Here is an 18,300-nt window from a genome sequence, read left to right on the forward strand (position 1 = left end):
CCATTTGTGACTAGGGTCACGGGACTTCACCTTTCCGCGTCTCAGTTTCCTCATCTGTAAAATGGGATCGTGAAGGTCCTCCTTCCTCATTGGATGGTTGAAGAGTGAAGAGGACTGCATATGGAAGTGCCCAGCAAGGCGCTCTTCTAGTGGTTTCTGTTGGTGTCCCTCTTGTTATTGCATGCAATGGCCCCCGCACAGGGAAGCCAGCCTTCACAGCCCACTCAGTCCTTGCGTCACCCAACAAAGGAGGTAGGCACTTTCACACCTTCATTCCATTGATGTGCAAACGGAGGTTCAGCAAGGTTTGGAGGCTGCCCAGAGTGTGACAGCTGGTAGGGGTGGTGCTGGGATTGGAACCCCGGCCAGGCTGACTCAGACATCCCCAGAGCTGACAAGGCAGCTGTGACTCAAGTTTGCAGGAAGAGGAGGAGGTTAGGGTGAGCTGAGGGGAAGCCATGGCTTCCATTTTCTCAGAAATGGGAGTGAGGCCTGTCTTCGTCGTGGTTGGGGCTGGCCCAACTGAGAGCAGTCGGTGACGGAGCCTAGAAATTTTCTTTCACACAGCACATGAACAAGGCCCCACGGAATCTTCTGCATCATCAACAACTGGATGGCTGCTGGGGTTCTGATGCCTTGGCTGAGATGCAGCTGCAATTTGGAGGTCAACCCCAGGGCACATAGGGACGCCCCTGACGGTATAGGAGTCCCAAGTCCTCTCCAGCTCTGCCCCAACTTGCTGTGTGATTTCAGGCCCAGTCATGGACCTCTCTGGGCTCTGGTACTAAAGAAGAGATAAGTTGCTGGGGTGAGTAGGCCTCTCCTGGTCCTTTACTGCCCGGAGATCTGTCAGTCAGAGGATTCAGATTTTGGAGGACTTGGGCTACCAGTTAGGAGGGCATCCTGGAACTATCAGCAAAGGAAAGCAAGATGTAACCACACTCTCCTATGGGAGTTAGAGGTTCATCCCTAAACCCAGCCCTGCATACCATGAACAAAGGGTAGTTGTCTTGGTCCATCTGTCCTATGGATGGGACATTTTGCTGCTCCAGGTCTTGACTCTATCCAGCAGCCAGAACCTAGACTCCTGAAGGATGCAGTCTCAGTGGAGGCTGAGAACACAGTTCCTGAGCGCCTCTCTGGGCCATTCATTTATTGAACTGCTTGCTAAATTTTGTGTAAGCACCCACTGTGTACTGAGCCTTCATTGAGGTTTTGGGGGACACCACCAGGAACAAGACAAATCAAGCCCCTGCCTCCTGGAGAGGAGAAAGTGAAAAGATCCGTATAGGACAGGATATGGGGTGTGGATGGATGCTCTAAAGCAAGGAGGGGCTGGAGGGTGGGGCAGGCTGGGATGGGCGACACCATCTTAGTGGTCATGGCCTGAAGGGTGGAGGATGGGCACTGAGATGTCTAAGGGAAAGGCATTTCAAGCAGAGGGTCATGTAGGGGAAGTAGTTTGCAAGGGGAAGAAGGGAGGAGAGAGGGCTGGGGATGTGGCTCAAGCAGTAGCGTGCTCATCTGGTATGCGTGTGGCCCGGGTTCGATCCTCAGCACCACATACAAACAAAGATGTTGTGTCTGCCAAAAACTAAAATATAAATATTAACATTCTCTCTCTCTCTCTCTCTCTCTCTCCCCTTCTCAAAAAGGGAGGAGAGAGCGTGAGGTGGGAAAGACAGGGCTTTCTGGCCATGGAAGGGAGGTGGGTGTGATTCTGACCCCCAATCAGGGATTGGGAAGGTCCAACATGATCTCATTGGTTCTTTCTTATAAGCCCTGCCAGCCAGAGAGGGGGGCCCCAGATTCAAAACGAGGAAACTGAGGCTCAGAGCACATTCCAGCTCTTGTGCCTGAAATTCAGCCTCAGTAGCAGTGAGGCTGAGACTGGAACTCAGTTCTGGAATCCCTCTGTCTCTGGCCTGCAGTGACATACTGTGGGGTGCCAGGTGCAGCCCCCAACTACATCCAGTTAACCTGTGGCTCACAGAGGAGCTCCCACCGGGACTGTCTTGTCTTCTCCCTTGACTCCACACATATACTCAGGCATTATTCTCAGTGACCAGAAATCTGCAGGGCTCAGAAAGGCAGACAAGGAAGAGCCAGCCGCCACCCTCCCTCACAGAGCTTCCAGATCCCAGGGTGACAGAATCTAAACAGCATGTCACCATTGGGAGTGGGGGTGAGGCTCCCTGGGCAGGATGCCTGCCTGAACCCTAAACCCTGTTAGCCATCAGCCAGGTCAAATGAGGGAGTAGAAAGGTTGTTCCAGGCAGAGGGACTAGCACACATGAGAGCTCAGAGGTGGGCTGTCTCAGGGGTCCTAGGACTGGTGCAGAACATCCGGGAAACAGGTGAGCCAGAGAGGCTCACTCTGGAGCTCGGTTTCCCCATCTATTCAATGGGTAGTCGTGAGGAACACTTGAAACCAGGGATTGGAAGGGGCTGGCGGGGGAGGGGGGGACAGGTGCCAGCTGGCTGGCCTGTCCCTTCTGCCTTTGCCTGGGTGTGTGGGAGGCTCCTATCTAGCAGCCCAGATGGAGAGGATGGAGGTGTAATTTCGTTCTTATCTTTCTGCTCAGAGCCTCTCAGTGAAGCACTTTTACAAAAATTAATAACAGCATTCGCTTTATATGTCTTCAACTTGGATTTCTTTTGGATTAAAGAAAGAAATGAAGGGAAGAAGAAAGGGAGACGAGTGGGAAAGGAGAAAAGGAGGGAGAGAGGAAATCAGAAAGGGGACCAAGAAGCAAAAGAAAGGAAAAGATCTGGTTTAAAAAAAAAATTGTCTAGGTTGAAATAGTCCCAATAGGTGTATTTTCTCACCTCTTGAGTCATTGGCCTCCTGCCCTCTTTCTGGATCTCTACATGTTAGTCTTTAAGCATCCACGTTTGTCTCAAGCTTTTCTAAAGCCTGATGGCCCCTGGGACAGACCTGTGGCTTCAGCTCCAGGTCCCCAGCACTGAAGAACAGGAGCTCAGGTAGTGGTGGTTGCATGCATGAGCAGAGACACAAAGGAGGCAGGGAGGGCTGGCCTGGAGAAATGTTCCACGGCCTCTGGCTTGACTGGTAGAGTCTGACATTCCACTCTACCAGCCTTTTTCTCGAGCCTCTTGCAGCACAAAAAGTCCAACCCTCTTGGCAAACCTCTAACCACCCTGACTCATAAATTTATCAGTGCCTTCTCTGCATTGATTCTCTGTCCATCATCTCAGTGGAGTGAAAAGGGTCGTTCGAGGCTCAGAGGGGAACGATGACCTGTGTGATCTTGGTCACACAGCTGGGAAGTGGGTGACACTAGTCTAAATCTGAACCCAGAGACCTCTTGGTTCTGACGACCCGTATGTTCAACCATCACCATGTGGCCTCTATAAGGAACCAGATTATGGCCGTGTCTGCATAGAAAAGCAACCAAATCGGGAGGCTGGAGAACTCAAGAAATTTTTATTTAATATTTATTTTTTAGGTGTAGATGGACACAACACAATACCTTTATTCTTATGTGGTGCTGAGGATTGAACCCCGGTCTCGCCTGTGCTAGGCGAGTGCTCCACTGCCGAGCCACAATCCCAGCCCCTGTCAAGCAATTTTTCCCAACATATCAGACAATATTCTTCCTATTTTCCTTCAAAGATATCTTGGATTCGTGCTGGGTGTAGTGGTACACACCTGTGATCCTAGCTACTCAGGAAGCTGAAGCAGGAGGATTACAAATTCAAACCGAGTTTGGACAATTTAATGAGACCCTGTCTCAAAATTTAAAAAGGGCTTGTTATGTAGTTCATTGGTAAAGTGCTCCTGGGTTCAATCCCAGGACAAAAATAAATAAATAAATAAAAGGAAGAAAGAAAGAAGTCTTCAGTGACACTAGCCTGACCCTGCTGGCTCTGGTCCCCTGGTTCCTGGGCTTATTTGAACAGGAGGTGTGGAGAATTATTTCTGTGAGGTGATGAAGAAGATTGCCGATAGCTCCAGGCTTCCAGGGTCTTTGTTGCCCATGATCTCAGAAGCAGAGAGGGCCTCTTTCCCAATGTTTTTTGCTAATATCTTAGAGAAAGCTCTTATTGGCTGGCCTTTGGTCACATGCCCATCCCCAGACCCCTATAGCCAGAGAGATGGGGCATTCTCTGCCAGGACTATGTCCACCTGGGAATGATAAAAAGAAAGGTGCCCTCAAAAGCTGCAACTTCAGTCCATCTCTCCAAGTTTCACTTCCTCCTCCTATCCATCCCACAGTCCCGCTACACTGCATCACTGGTCCATGATTTTGTGCCTGTTCCCTCTGCCTAAATTGCTTCCTCCTCTCTGCTTAGCTAATAATTAGCCACCCTTAAAGGCTCAGCTCAAATCCTTTTTTTTTTAAGGTACTGGGGTTTGAACCCAGTGGCACTCTACCACTGAATCACACCTCCAGCCTGTAATTACTTTTCATTTTGAGACAGGGTCTCACTAAATTGCTGAGGCTGGCTTCTAACTTGAGCTCCTCTTGCCTTGGCCTCTCCAGTGATTGGGATTAGAGTCACGCACCACCATACTTGGCTTCCAACGCCACTCTTCTGAGAAGATTTCTTTGGGTCATAGTTTTGGGTGGCTATGTTTTAACTCTACCCAAACTGGAAGCTTTATGAAGTGTGTTCAGCTTGTCTGTAAAATTTCTGAGAAAGCATGCACAGTACCTTTCTGAAGCCAGAAAGAAACTATGGTCTTCTCAGATCATGCCTGGAGTCTCTAGCAGATAGGTCCCATGTATGTGCATTTCCAAAGAATGGGTTCACCATAGTACACAGTGGGGAGAAACTCAAACCGACTTTTTTATTAAAAAATACCTTTATTTTATTTATTTATTTTTATATAGTGCTGAGGATCGAACCTATTGCCTCACACTTGCTAGGCGTGCTCTCTACCACCGAGCCACAACCCCAGCCCCTTGAACTGACTTTTGTGAAAATCTCAACCTCAAAATCATTAGCAGGGCCACCAGCTAATGGCCCCTGTCTGCATCTCATTTTGCTCATCTGTAAAATGGGGAAAGTGTGACTTTTCCATAGGATGTTAATGAAATAATGGTCATAAGATGTTTAGTCCATGTAATAGTTCAAGGTAGATCTTGGAAAAAAAAAAGTTTAAAAAATGATCTGTCTTGTTTGGAATCTTCTCTGTAGGGAAAAAAGCCTGAAGATTAATGGTCAGAAAGAAACAGAAAAGGTACACCATAGAATCAGAAAGTATGTCTTATGTGGATGCTATTTTTATAATTACACATTACACTCTAGGGAGGAAAACTGATGAAGATCATTGACACTTGTTTATCAGGTGTGATGAATGCTCTGGAAAAAAAGCATTGCGTAAATTCAAGCAGAATTATGGGTTTAGTGGGCCTAGGAATGTAGCTCAGTGGTAAAGCAGGTGGTTAGCATGGTCTTGGCCCTGGGTTCAGTCTCCAACACTTAAAAAAAAAATCATTTATTTATTTATTGGTGCTGAGAACTGAACCCAGATTCATTTTACTACAAAATATCCTTTTGGTTTTTTATTTTGAGACAAGGTCTCACTAAGATGCCCAGACTGCCCTTGAACTTGCAGTCCTCCTGCCTCAGGTTCTAAGTGGCTGGAATTACATTTCCACACTGGGGTTGGGACCCCCTGCTTCACCAGGCAATGCTTTCCGCTGGGCAAGCAGCCTTTCCCTGCTGTCTGCCAATCTTCCTACCAAGTCTCTCCCTCCTTGAAGTCCTCCTTTCCTAATCTCAGAGAAATCTCTGGCCTATATCTTCTTCTTCACCCCTCTGGCCAGTCCCAGCCATTCCACCTCATTCTTCATTGGAACAAACCTCCAAATTCTTGAGAGCCCTTGTAGGCTTGGATGTTTCATGCACAGGCAAAACATCTGGCTAATCCTGTATCCTTATCTCCAAGAATGCTTCTACTCTCTGGACTTGGCAGAAACTGAATTTGAATCCCAGGACTGACATGCGCTGCCTCAGTTTTCTCACCTGGCCAAAAGGCTATTAACCTTAAGGAATTTTTATGGGGATGAATTGAGAAAGGGAACCAGAGGAAGGGTGATATGCTTCCAATGGGGGATTGGGAAAGGGGAATGTCTTGGAGGAATGTAGGAATGTTGCCTCTGACCTTGTGGGAGGGTGGTGGCCTTCTGTCTGGATGCAGGAATCCCTCCCCCCACCTCCTCAGGCTGGCCCAATCCTCTGCAACTCACTTTCCTGTCCTGTATGTTAGTCCACTACCTCTTTATCTGTATCCAGCTCTGTTTCCAAAGCACACAGCTTATCTTTGTGGCTACACACACTTGCTACTTGCTTGCCGGGTGGTGTATAGAGAAAAATCTATCCCTGTGGCCAACAGCTCTTCAAACACCTCCCCCCCCTTTTTTTCTTTTGGTTTCTTAAAATGTGGACAATAAGAATGTGCACCTTGTAGAATCCCATAAGTTGTTTTTTTTTTTTTTTCACCAGCATTGTTCAGTAAGATAGCATCTAGCTACAGGTGACTAATTTAAATGTAAATAAATGAAAATTAACTAAAGTTTTTAAAAAAAACCTCAGCTTAATCACACATGACAAATCAGGTGCTTATTACCCATATGTAACTATCGACCACCCCACTGGATGGCACAGATAGGGTATAGTTTCATCATCGAAGGATGTTCTAGGGATGGGGTTTGGCTCAGTGGTACAGCCTCTGCCTAGTGTGTGCAGGGGGCCCTGGGTTTCATCCCCAACACTACCAAGTTGGATGGTGGGGGAGCTCTGTTATACAGATCAGAGAGTGCTGATTTGGGATAATACATGTGGACTCTGAACCACACATCAGATATGTGTTATAACTCACTCAAAGTTGTAAAATGAGGCAGCTCTGTGATTTCTGTGCACAGTTCTGCACTCCTTGAAGTTCTAGCAAAGACCAGGGGCTCATAAGGAATGTTGGACTGGATGGGGACATTCTTCCTGGAAATGAGTTTTTGGGGCTTAGATAGTGATGCTCTGAAGCATGGCACTTTGGCATCCTGAGTACTTTGAACTGAAGGATATTGGAGAGGCTCATAAGCAGTCTCTCTTTCTCTCTCTCTCTGAACTTTTTCTGCCTTTCTTTCTCCAGCTCCTCTACCACCCCCCAAGGCAGGTCATAGGAATTAGTACCCCTCTCCACCAAAGCCAGCCATAAACCCCAGACCCACTACTCTAACTTTCTCTTTCGTGTGTAAGAGCTGGTCATTGAGAAATCTTCTAACCTATCTTATCCGACAGTAGGTCATAAAACCCTCATTCTAGAGGGCATCCTGTCCTATACCTTGGAGGAAGGAATGCTACTCAGAGACCAAGAAGAACCTGGACAGCCTTTGCTACTTGCTGCACTCAGTTGATTACATTAGGTCATTTCTACAGGGTCACATTTTTACAGGGCTGCTCATTCTTTATCAAACTTAAGCATAAAAATAAACAACTTTCCCTGGGCCTTGCAGTCTTTATTCTGAAGGCTTTTCTCTTGTTAACCTGTCTTTTGGAGCATTGACTATGAACTTACCATGGGGAGGGACTCTGTCCCTACCTGGTAGATTAAATTTAAAATGGAGTGACAGTTCCCACTGCAAGGCAGGCATGTGAAGTGTGATTCACTGTTCTGGTGAAGAAGGGACACTGAACAGTGGGAGCCACAGCTAATCCTAGGGAGGGATGTCTAGCATCTAAAACTTCCCAGTGTTGGGATTTTTCAAAGGAAAAGTGGTCATGTGGGTTTGCAGATGTGTTAGGGTCCCTCCACCCCCATTTTATTGTATTTTTGCTAAAGAAAATAATTCTAAATCTCAACTTATAAGACCCATAAGGGGTACAATTGTCCATTTGACTTCTTTTTTTTAAAGAGAGTGAGAGAGGAGAGAGAGAGAATTTTTAATATTTATTTTTCAATTCTCGGCGGACACAACATCTTTGTTGGTATGTGGTGCTGAGGATCGAACCCGGGTCGCACGCATGCCAGGCGAGCCCGCTACCGCCTGAGCCACATCCCCAGCCCATTTTTTTTTTGATACTTTTTTTTTTTTAAAGAGAGAGAGAGAGAAAATTTTAACATTTATTTATTTTTTCTTAGTTCTTCGCGGACACAACATCTCCGCCTGCATGTGATGCTGAGGATCGAACCCGGGCCGCACGCATGCTAGGCGAGTGCGCTACCGCTTGAGCCACATCCCCAGGCCCCCATTTGATTTCTTTATAGGAAAAATAAGTGTGTGGCTCAGAGAAGTCTAGTGACTTACCTTAGTGAGCAAGGGCAGAATGAGCCTTCTGGGCAAAGTTTCCCTGAAGTCTGAGCTTGGTAAAATGTGATGTCACCCTGGTAGCAGGGATGGTGTCCTCTACTCCCTTAAAAGCCCTGATTCTCGTCCCAGATCCGCCTGTGACTGAGTCTCTGCTAACTCCCACCTAGGCTAGAGCAGCAGCTTTAAAGTGCAGCCTCCAGCTCCACCCCTCTAAGAGCCTCCCCCAGTAGCCTTTCTCAGGCTCCCTCTCATTCCAGGCATTTGGGGTTGTCCCTGCCTGTGTCCCAGTACACTGGTTGGGCACGTAGCAGGAGCTTTGTTGGGTGCTGGTGGAACCAAGGAGGAAAGGTGGTTTGCTGTTCTTGTGTACCCGTGTGTATGTGTACACACACACACACACACACACCCCAGGTGGGCCTGCAAGAGGGGTGTCTGTAAACCTCTGAGAAACCCCTTTGGCAGTCTACTGAAGCCTATGGACCCCTTCCCAGAATAGTTTTTAGTATATATATATTTTTGAAAAATATATATATATTTTAGAAGTATACAAATATTTTTTTGAAAATATATATATTTTAGAAGTATACACGTTTAGAAGTATACAAATCGAAAGGGCCCATGAGTGAATTTTCACAAAGCGGACACAACTTGTGAACTCCAGAAATCATCCACGACCAGGGTGCCCTGGGAGGCTCCCCTCTCAGTCTCCGCCTGCCCGGAGAAGGCTGAACCCTCACAACACTTTCAACTGCAAGGATAACAAGAGTTTTAAGAGCATTTGGTGGGGCAAGGGTCTGTGCGTGTGGGTGTCGGTCATGCGTGTGTGGCATTGAGGGGACCTACCCGGGCGGCTGGACTTACCAGGTTCTGAGTGAAGACTGCAGAGGGTTTAGGTCTGGGTAGGAATTTGCCGGGGCTGGAGTGCGAGTCAGGGTTTTGGGGCGGGGGGTCGTCTCTGGGATTCGGGCGAAAGTCGTGGGGCACCGTGGGAGTGCGGGGCAGGCCGTGGTGGGTTCTGTGAGCACAAAACCCGGGGTGGCGCGTGAGTGGGCGGAACCTCCGCCCCGGCTCTGGCACGCCCGGCCACACGTGGGCTTCGCCCCGGGAGCAAGCGGGTGGGGCCTCTCGGTGGGGACGCCGGCGGGGTCTCAGGGGCGGGGCCTCGGCGGGCTCGGAGGGGCGGGGCCGCCGGGCGCGCGCACGCCGCCGGCGCGCCCCCTCCCGGCCGCCATGTTGGCTGGTGTGTGGGTGTCAAACGGAGCCAGACGCGGCGGCAGCGGTGGCTCCGCGGGTTCCGGTGGTTCCCGCCTCTCCAGCGCTGCCAGAGCTCCAGCCGCGTATTCGCAGCGGCCGGGAAGAGCAGAGGTGAGTGGGACCTGAGGGACTCGGGAGCTGGAGCGGGACCACAGGGTACGGGCCCTCCCTCGCCCAGGGCGCGGACGCCCCCAGAGCGCAGGCTCTCCCCAAGCTAGCAAGACCCCCCCCCCCCACCCCGAAGCATGCACCGCTGCCGCCGCCCCGGCTTCTTGACACCACTTCGGGCGGGACCGTCTTCTTTCTAAGTAGGCCCGCCCCACAGGCTGGAGCGTGGACCCCTCCTCATCTGGATCCCTCTTTCCGCTGCAGCCCCCCCCACCCCCCACCCCGGTTCCCTATCTGGAAGCTCTTTTATATTCTTGGGAGTCCGGGGCTTCCTTCCCTTCTCTTCAGATCTGGGAGCTCCCTTGGGTTTGGAACAACCCCGCCCCTCTCCCCAGAGCACATTCCTCTCCTCTCTGGGGCCAGGCAAGTCCCTTCCTCCGGAGCCCAGCCAGGTCTCCCTCCCGCCCCCGCCCCCGGGCAGAGCACAGCCCGGCCTCCCTCTAGGAATCGGGGGGAGGGTCCCCTTCTCTGTCCAGGATCCCGGCTCAGATCCTTCTCTTGCAGGCTGGAGGGGGGGGGGCCCTTTCCTTCCCGGAGGACTAGGTTTCCCCCTCCCCAGCCCCCACTCGCACAGCACAGAGGGGACGGGGGCGGCAGAGCCAAGCTCCAGCTGCCTTTTGTTCCGCGTGGGATGGCAGAGACCTGTCCCCGGCGGTCTTCCTCGGCTAATCGGGGTGGGTGAATGGTGCGTGGGGGCCAGCCATCTCTTTTTCCTTGGGGCGGCTCCCTGGGAGCAGGAGTCCAGCGCGTTGGGAGAGGTAGGCCTTTCCTAGAGGAGTCCATGCCAACAGGTTTTTGTTTGCGACCTGAAGTTGGCCCAGTGGCTTTGCAGGGGGGGGAGCTTAAGCTCCCTAGATACCCCAGCAGAGCCTGTGAAAGTTCATTCCATGACCCCTGAGTCCGGCAGGTCCCTTCACTGTGTGCTGCCTTGGGGGACGCATTTGAAATCTGTGTTTTAAAAAGAAGAGAGGGCTTAAAAACCCTCACTGGGTTTCTGATGGAAGAAACTGAGGCCCAGATATACAGTGATTTGCCCAAGGGCACACAGCGATGCTGTGTCAGTGCCAGAGCTGGAAGCTAGCTCCTCATGACAATTAAGAAAATTTTAGAGATGTTTAGACTCCCCCCCCCCATCCCACCACCTGCCTTTTATTTTTAACATTCACACAAGAAAATGTGCAGGAAAAGATGAGAGGTATGAATGCTTTCTTTCCACTTGCAGAAAATACCCTGTGAAAGAAGAGATTGGAAGAGGGGATTGAAATGTTTGAAAAAGGTGAATTTTAATTATCTACACCCCTCCATTATATAATGTAATGAAGATTTGGCATCTTGTAGTTCTAGAGATGGAATGATAGGTGCTGACAGAATCATATACTGACTCCTGCACAGTAGTGATTGAGTTTGCATTGATAATTAAGGTTTCATCTGTATTTAAATAAACATCAAAATGAACTACAATTTGTTTCTGAATGGTACTTGTTTAGTTGCTTGTGTTTGGGACAAATGATTGTGTTGGTGAAATACAACTAGATGTCAGCTTTTACTTGTCAGCATTTTTACTTTGACATTGTCAAAGTTTGTTTCCTTATTTTAAAAGTGGGCTGGTTATCTTTATCAGTCTGCCTGGGCATTGGCTATTAAAAAGTTTGGTAAGCTGGGCAAATTGATGTACACCTGCTACTGGGGAGGCTGAGGTAGGAAGGATCCAAGTTTGAGGCCAGCCTCAGCAATTTAGCAAGACCTTGTCTCAAAATAAAAAAATTAAGAAGAGATGGGGATGTAGCTAGTGGTAGAGTGCCTCTGGGTTTAATCCCCAGAACAACAACAACAACAACTACAATCCATAAAGAGTTTGGTAAAGTATAAATTATTCTAAGGCATGATTCAGACTGCCTGCATCCTACAAGCCCCTGGACCAGAGCAAGTCCTATGGGATGTACCTGTCTCTTCTGAGGCTTTTTGCCTCCCTGAACCCTGTGCTGGAGGGATGAGTAGCTCTATGGGCACTCTCTTCCACCAGGCATTTGAGGTGTGAGGAAACGTGAAACTTTTATGTGATAATACCTAGCATGGTTATCAGTCTTGAAAAGTGACCCATCCTTTAGAAAGTGTAGAAATATGGTTGCCTCTTATGTAAACTTCTTTCATAATGAGACATGGATTTCCCAAGAATGAAGATTCCTGCAAAAGTAGTTGAAAAGTTGTTGGGACACTGATTTATTTTAATGTTTTGGCTTTCCTAAAAGTTAAAGGGTCTTTTGTTTTTTTTGAAAATATATTAGGAGGTCTTGTAACTTTCAGTTCTTTGTGGACTAAAGTGCTAAGAGAGTGAATTCCATGAAGAACCATGGAATTGTCATTGTCATGCTTTTGGGATGCGCCAGAAATGTTTCTAAGTGTTTTGGCAGTTGTTCTCACTCCTTCCCAGAGCCTTTCTCTCATGTTGATGGGGTATGAATAATTATTTAGTGCCATCAATACCTGGTGATCCTGAGCCTTGGGGAAGTCAAAGAGCTTGGATTTAGCGGTTTGAGATTGGAGAGGATGTGAGGAATTGTAGTTCTACTTCCATTTGTCTGTTGAACTTTTAACTCATACGTTCAGTTCAAACAAACCTCTCTGTCAAGCCTTTGCCAGTGAACTCCACTGGTATTTGGGTCCCTCTCCTCTGCTCTCCTAGACTCCTCACCCCACATAGTATTGGAGCACTTTGCACCTTTGTGTCTGAGACATTTGTGATACTGTGACATCTTTGAAGCCAGTGGTTGCCCTCTCTTTCCTTACTTCTCTAGGGTCTGGATCAGCCTGTGACATATGGCAAGTGCTTAGTAAAAGTCTGTTACAAGTAGTCCTTGGGGCAGGGGAACACATTTTTATTAATCCCTTCTGCAGGCTCCACTGTTGTTTTGCTTTTGCATAAACCACTACAGTTGGTCCTGCAGTCATGTATCAGTCACACATTCCCCTTCTACAGAGGAGTTAACTGAGACCCAGTGGGCTTAAGTCATGTGCCCTAGATCACATGGCCAGTGACAGGACTGGCATTTGAACAGGTGTGTTGGACTCAAGAATATTATTATACCTGTGCCCTCAATTGAGAAACCCAGTCTCAGGGAAGAAGTGATGTACTGCAAGTAATGCAGGATGTTATAATTGAAATTCTCACATTTTGTTTTTGTCAGATGCATTTGTGAAATGACCATGTCCATCTGTTGTGTTTTTAAAAATTGACAAGCTTTTTGATAGTCTGTGGAGTTTTCTTTATTTCTCTCTTTCTCTCTCTCTCTCTTTTTTTTCTTTTTCTTTTTTTGGTACTGAGGATAAAACCCAGGGTGCTGTACTGCTGAGCTATATCTCTAGCCCTTTTTATTTTTATTTTTTGAGACAGTGTCTCACTAAGTTGCTGAGACTGGCCTTAAACTTGTGATCCTTCTGCCTCACTCCTGAGTCGTGGAGATTACAGACATTTATGTGCCACTGTGCCCAGCAGAATTTTATTTCTTAATTAGCTTGTTCCATGGTGTCTAAAAGAGAAATTTAGAAAAACAAATACTTTGACATGAGTGTATGTGAAAGTAAGTGTGTATTGAATATTGCTTCCATCTATGGATGTGTTTGCTCATACTTATTTCCAGATAAGTGATTAAGTCTTCTTGCATTGTAAAAGTTTTCAAAGCTGTTTCAGCAGCCTTTAAAAGAAAGCAACAGCAAAACAAACAAAAAAACTCTCTATGATTTCACATCAGCATTTAGCATCGATATTACCATCCATCTGTGAGTGGCAAAACTGAGACTCAGAAAGATTAAGTAATGTAGGAAGACCTGCTGGGCATAACCAAGGATTCAAATGAGGTCTGTATGATTCCCAGACTTGGGTCCCTTCTATTCTAGTAGTTCCTGTAGAAACTGCCATAGAATAATGACTGTTCATTTATATTATAGGATAAATCTGATCTAGAAATCACCAGTTTGAATGTCAGTAATTTAATGGGCCACTTTATCAGAGGGACTCTAGATTAGAATTTGATTGGGGGGGGGGGAAGCCTCCTTTTTTGAACCAGATTTGCAACATTGTTACAATGTTCTCTATATGCATTAGATTCTTTGGGTGACTCATCCCCAGTGCTTCCAGGTACTGGAGCCTGCTTTGTGCACAAAGGCCTTTGGCTGGTTCCATTTCCTGTTGGTCCTAGTCTAGACAGTGTGTATAGCAGCACTTTTAAGCCTATTCTAGACACAGAACAGGTAACTTAATTCTATTCAAAGCAGTGTAAGGAATTGGGCACACAGAGGGATGAAATATAAGGGACTCCTATCTCCTGTTCATGTAGCCCAGTTGATCAATAGAACAGGGAAAAATAGGCTCATCCTGGGCAGTGGCTGGCCATCTAGGGCTAATGCATGGTGTAGATTTAAAGTCGTTTATAATTAATCGCTTCTAAGTGCAAGACTGCATCTTTCCTCTTGCTCCCACTGCTTTTTGGTATTGTCGTTGTCACAACATGGCAGTTTTGTATCTGAGAGCACCAAATGGCACCCACAGTTTGTCTACAAAGGCCAATGTGGCAGATGGCTTTGAAATCAGATATGGGTACTAGGGGGCCTCTTGGCTAGGTGACTTGTGGCACTTCGATCATTGAAGTTTGGTTTCCTCATCTATAAAGTGAGGCTGGCAATGACTACTTCATGGAGTAGACTTGCTATGTTTCTCAGACTGTAGTGTGCATCAGAATCACCCAAAGGCTGGCTGGGTCAACACATTGCTGGGCTTTACTGGAATGTTTCCATATAGTATGTGATGCCTTGGAGTGTGTGTTTTTAACTAGTTTCCAAGTGCTGCTGATCCTTGGAAAGAATCAGACTTGGGAACTCTGGCCTGAGGACTGACAAAGCAGGCACGTTAGGTGTCTAGCACCAACCAGTGGTGCAGAGGAAATGCAAAATGACACTTTTCTACTTCTGAAATGCTTCTAAATATTCACTCTGAAGATGGTGGTGTGACTTGGAAAGGAAATTTGGGTTCTCAGAGAGATGTTTTCACTTTGTTATTTCTTGATTGTAACTTGGGACTGTGGTCACAGGCATTATTAAGCATTATGTACATTAGTTGGAACGTTTTCCTTAAAGAAGGGAATGTTGGTGGCCTAACAAAAGGCAGTTAGCCTTTCTGTTGGAAAAGCAGGTTCGTCAAACCTACATATCTGGCAATATGTTCGCTATTGAGGCTTTTTAGAAATGCAGCTTGGAGAGAGGTTAGGGAAAATGGAGGTGGTGATGCTTCTGAGCAGAATCTCATGGGGCCATTAGTGATGGGCTATTGGTGTTTAATGGAAAGTCACTCCTAACAATTCAGATTGATTTAATATTTTTTGATGTTTAAAGTTTGGGAAAAAATATACCTTTTGCCTAGTAGTAGTTAGCTTATCCTTCAAAAACAAACATTGGGGGTGGTATGCGTGTGAGCTCTGTGGTTTTTTAATGTCTCCTGTGTGCTAGGCCCTAGTTATGCCTTTTATGCACAGTATCTGATTTAATTATCTCTGCCTGTCCTGTAAAGCCTATCAAGTTTCTCTTTTTGCGTTTGTGGCCCCAGGCCACACAGCCTTTGAGTGCTCCAGTTAGGATCAGTGCCCTACCTGTGTCAGACTCAGAACCACATCATTTCCACTCCTTCACTCTATATTGTGCTCCCATTATCTCACTTCACCCTCATAGCAGCCTTCATAAGTAGGAATTTCACAGATGAGCCTGCTGAGATTTTGAGGGGGTGAGTTTGGCCATGTGCACCCACCCAAGTGACTCACAGGACCTGAATTCAGTCCTATACCTGTCTCATTTTGGAGCTTTATGAAGTCATTTCTATGACAACAGTTCACCTCCCTGTCCAGGATCACAGAAGTAAATTCAGAGATGCTCAGCAGCCTGGATGTGTGCAACAGGGACCTGGGGGTAATCCAGCTGGGTTGACTGGGAGGAACTCTGTGTGGGCTGGTAAGGGTTTTTGTGTTTGCAAAGCTGTGTTAAAATAATTGTCTAAATTGCTCTTTGAGGGAAGGGGACTTTTCTTTTTTCTTGGTAAGCCTGAAGCTCTGTACACTGGTTCTGTAAACATTACACATGGGTACCAAAGGACTAAAATAATGCTCTGGTAATGCTGTTGTTAAAAGGGTGATCAAATTCATGCAGAACAACTTGGTGTGCTTAAAAAGTTCCATGTAAATAAAAATATAAAGAATCCCCTTCCTTGGTAGGCAGTTACCACATGTGTTCTAGCTAGTGGGTAGTTTTCTCAGCAGTGTCCTAAGGAGGCTGTGGTGTGGGCACTTTTCCAAGATTTGAAAACTGCCTGCAGCTCTTGATCCAAGGATGGTAGATAGCTTTGTGTTGGTGCCTGTCCTGCACTTGTGAGAGGCTCTGGAGATTTGGATTAGTTTGGTGTTTTGTAAACTCTAGGACTCTGAAGTGAATAAATCAGTGTGAGCAGAATGTTGCTGTTAAATGATAGCCCCATCCCCCACTCCAGCAGTCATAGCAGTAAAGGAATGCTGACAGGCTAAATGTGATTCACATTTTTTTCTTGAAAGCAGGTCCTCCCTGTGTGCCTGTTTGATACCAGAGCTGTCCTGGGATATAGTGACTCTACTTTGGGTCAAAAATTTGGGAAACTATGTCAGAGAAAGAATTTTTATACTACTTTACAAGAGGTAGCCAGGAGACGTAGAAGTATAGGCATTTCAAAGACAGTTTTGTGACAATAGGGCAGGATATCTGAGGTCAGTGTCAGCCTGGAAAGTTTGTAATACATGGCCTTTGGAGTCAAATTGCTGGGTGTAAATGAAAAACCATGTTTCTGGCCACTAGGAGCTTAGTCTAATTGAGAAGACAAAATTAACATTTGTGAGACAGAAACTAGCAATGTGTTGAGCTCTGAGTTTGATTCTTTGTCAGGAGGCCAAGAATGGAGAAAAAATCTGGAAGAGTAAGGGAGAAGGTAGGATTTAAGTTGAGTCTTGAAGGACAAGGAAAGGGAAAGAGGCAGATAGGAAGGCATTTCAGATCCAGGAACAGCAGGAGGCAAAGCTTGAGGTGAGCTTGCCCATGGTGCAGGTGGTGGTGTGTTTCTCTATCCATCCACCTGCATGTGTGCAAGCTCCTGAAGCAGCTCTGCCTGGTAGTAATATGCTTTCTGAGTGCAGTGAAGACTGACTGAGATGGCCACCAGCTCTGATGTGGCAGCAACCTTGAGGGTTTTGTTTTGTTGGCAGTAGATAGTTTGGTAGTTCTTGAGTGTGTGCCACCTCTAGTGTTTGAGGAAGGGTCCTCTGGCAGGCCCAGTGGAGTGGAGTACTTCCTATGAGTGAGAGTCTGACTAGATTCAGATTCCATGATAGGGTGTGCAGGGAGGCCAGAATCCATCTTTGTTTGGGGAGAGGTGAGGACCTCAGTGCAGGCTGGGAAATTTGGATTTGACACATTGGGAGCCTGCAGATCTTATCTCTGGTTTGCACCTGCAAACCAAGTGGCCTGGAAAGCTTTTTAAAAATGCCCCATGGAGCCCCACCCCAGACCAATCAAGGTGGAGCCAGTAATTTTTAGAAGTGCCCCAGACAAATCTAATGGTCTGTGTGGGTTGAGAAGCAGATCTGTGTGCTCAGGGGAGCCTCTGGGAATGTCAGAGATTGGAATGTGGGAGTAAATGGAGCCAGAGAGGAGGAAGCTTTTGCAGTAATGAGTTGTGGGTGCTGGGGCTCTGAGTTGTCTTGGAGTAACTGTGGATGGGTCCAGAAAGGAGGAGGGAGGGCCACCAAGGAGGTGGGATCTGGCTAGAGCCAGACTTTGAGCCAACTTTCAGGGATTGAACCCAGGGGAGCTTAACCACTGAGCCATATCCCCAGTCCTTTTCATTTTTTATTTTTTAAAAATTTACTTGTAGATGGATATAATACCTTTATTTTGTTTATTTCCACAGTGCCTCACGCATGCTAGGCAAACGCTCTACTACTGAGCCGCAACCCCAGCCCTCATTTTTTTATTTTGAGACAGGTTCTTACTAAATTGCTTAGGGCCTCCTTAAACTACTGAGACTGGCCTTGAACTTGCAATCAAATCCCAGACTTTGAGCCAACTCTGAGCCAGCTTTGGAGGAGGGAGTTAGTTTAGTGGCGTGTAAAGAAGGCCAGAGAAAGCAGGAGGAGAGATTGTGAGCTACCTGTTTGGTAATCCTTTCTACCTGAGCCCTAGGCATGGAGCAGGCAGAGCAGGTTCTTATCTGTTCCTTCAAGCTTGCCAGCCAGGTTCCTTCCCACACCCTGAATTATAATGACCATAGCAAGCAATGCTTGTAAAATTAAAAAACTGCGTTTCTTTAAGGTAATTTTATTAAAGATGGTTGTATTATAGAGTTCTTAATTCAGATAGATTCACTTTACTAGATAAAGGTTGGAAGTGAGGTTTTACCTGGTACATTTAATACATGTAATAAGGTCATGCATGGGATTTTGGGGGAAAAAATCATTCATAGTCCAATTCAGTTTATTTACTATTTCATGCTTATTGAGCACATATATATTATGTGTACCAGGTAGGGATATGTGAA

At 46.8% G+C, this 18,300-nt stretch overlaps 1 protein-coding gene across 7 annotated transcripts in view; it reads left to right on the forward strand.

Annotated features, from left to right (window-relative positions):
- Positions 1–9,479: 9,479 nt before the first annotated feature.
- Epn2 (epsin 2) overlaps positions 9,480–18,300 on the forward strand; it is an 87,454-nt gene continuing 78,633 nt past the window's right edge. For 2 of the 7 annotated variants that reach the window (XM_078042983.1, XM_078042981.1), the window contains exon 1: positions 9,481–9,644. The gene's annotated coding sequence lies outside the window, so the exon portion shown is untranslated. Of the gene's footprint in view, positions 9,645–10,923; positions 10,978–18,300 lie in introns of all 7 variants that reach the window. The other 5 variants (XM_005341497.4, XM_078042980.1, XM_013365779.3 and 2 more) reach the window with 4 other exon arrangements.

Source organism: Ictidomys tridecemlineatus, chromosome 3 (assembly GCF_052094955.1).
Source record: "Ictidomys tridecemlineatus isolate mIctTri1 chromosome 3, mIctTri1.hap1, whole genome shotgun sequence".
NCBI classification, from domain to species: Eukaryota; Metazoa; Chordata; class Mammalia; order Rodentia; family Sciuridae; genus Ictidomys; species Ictidomys tridecemlineatus.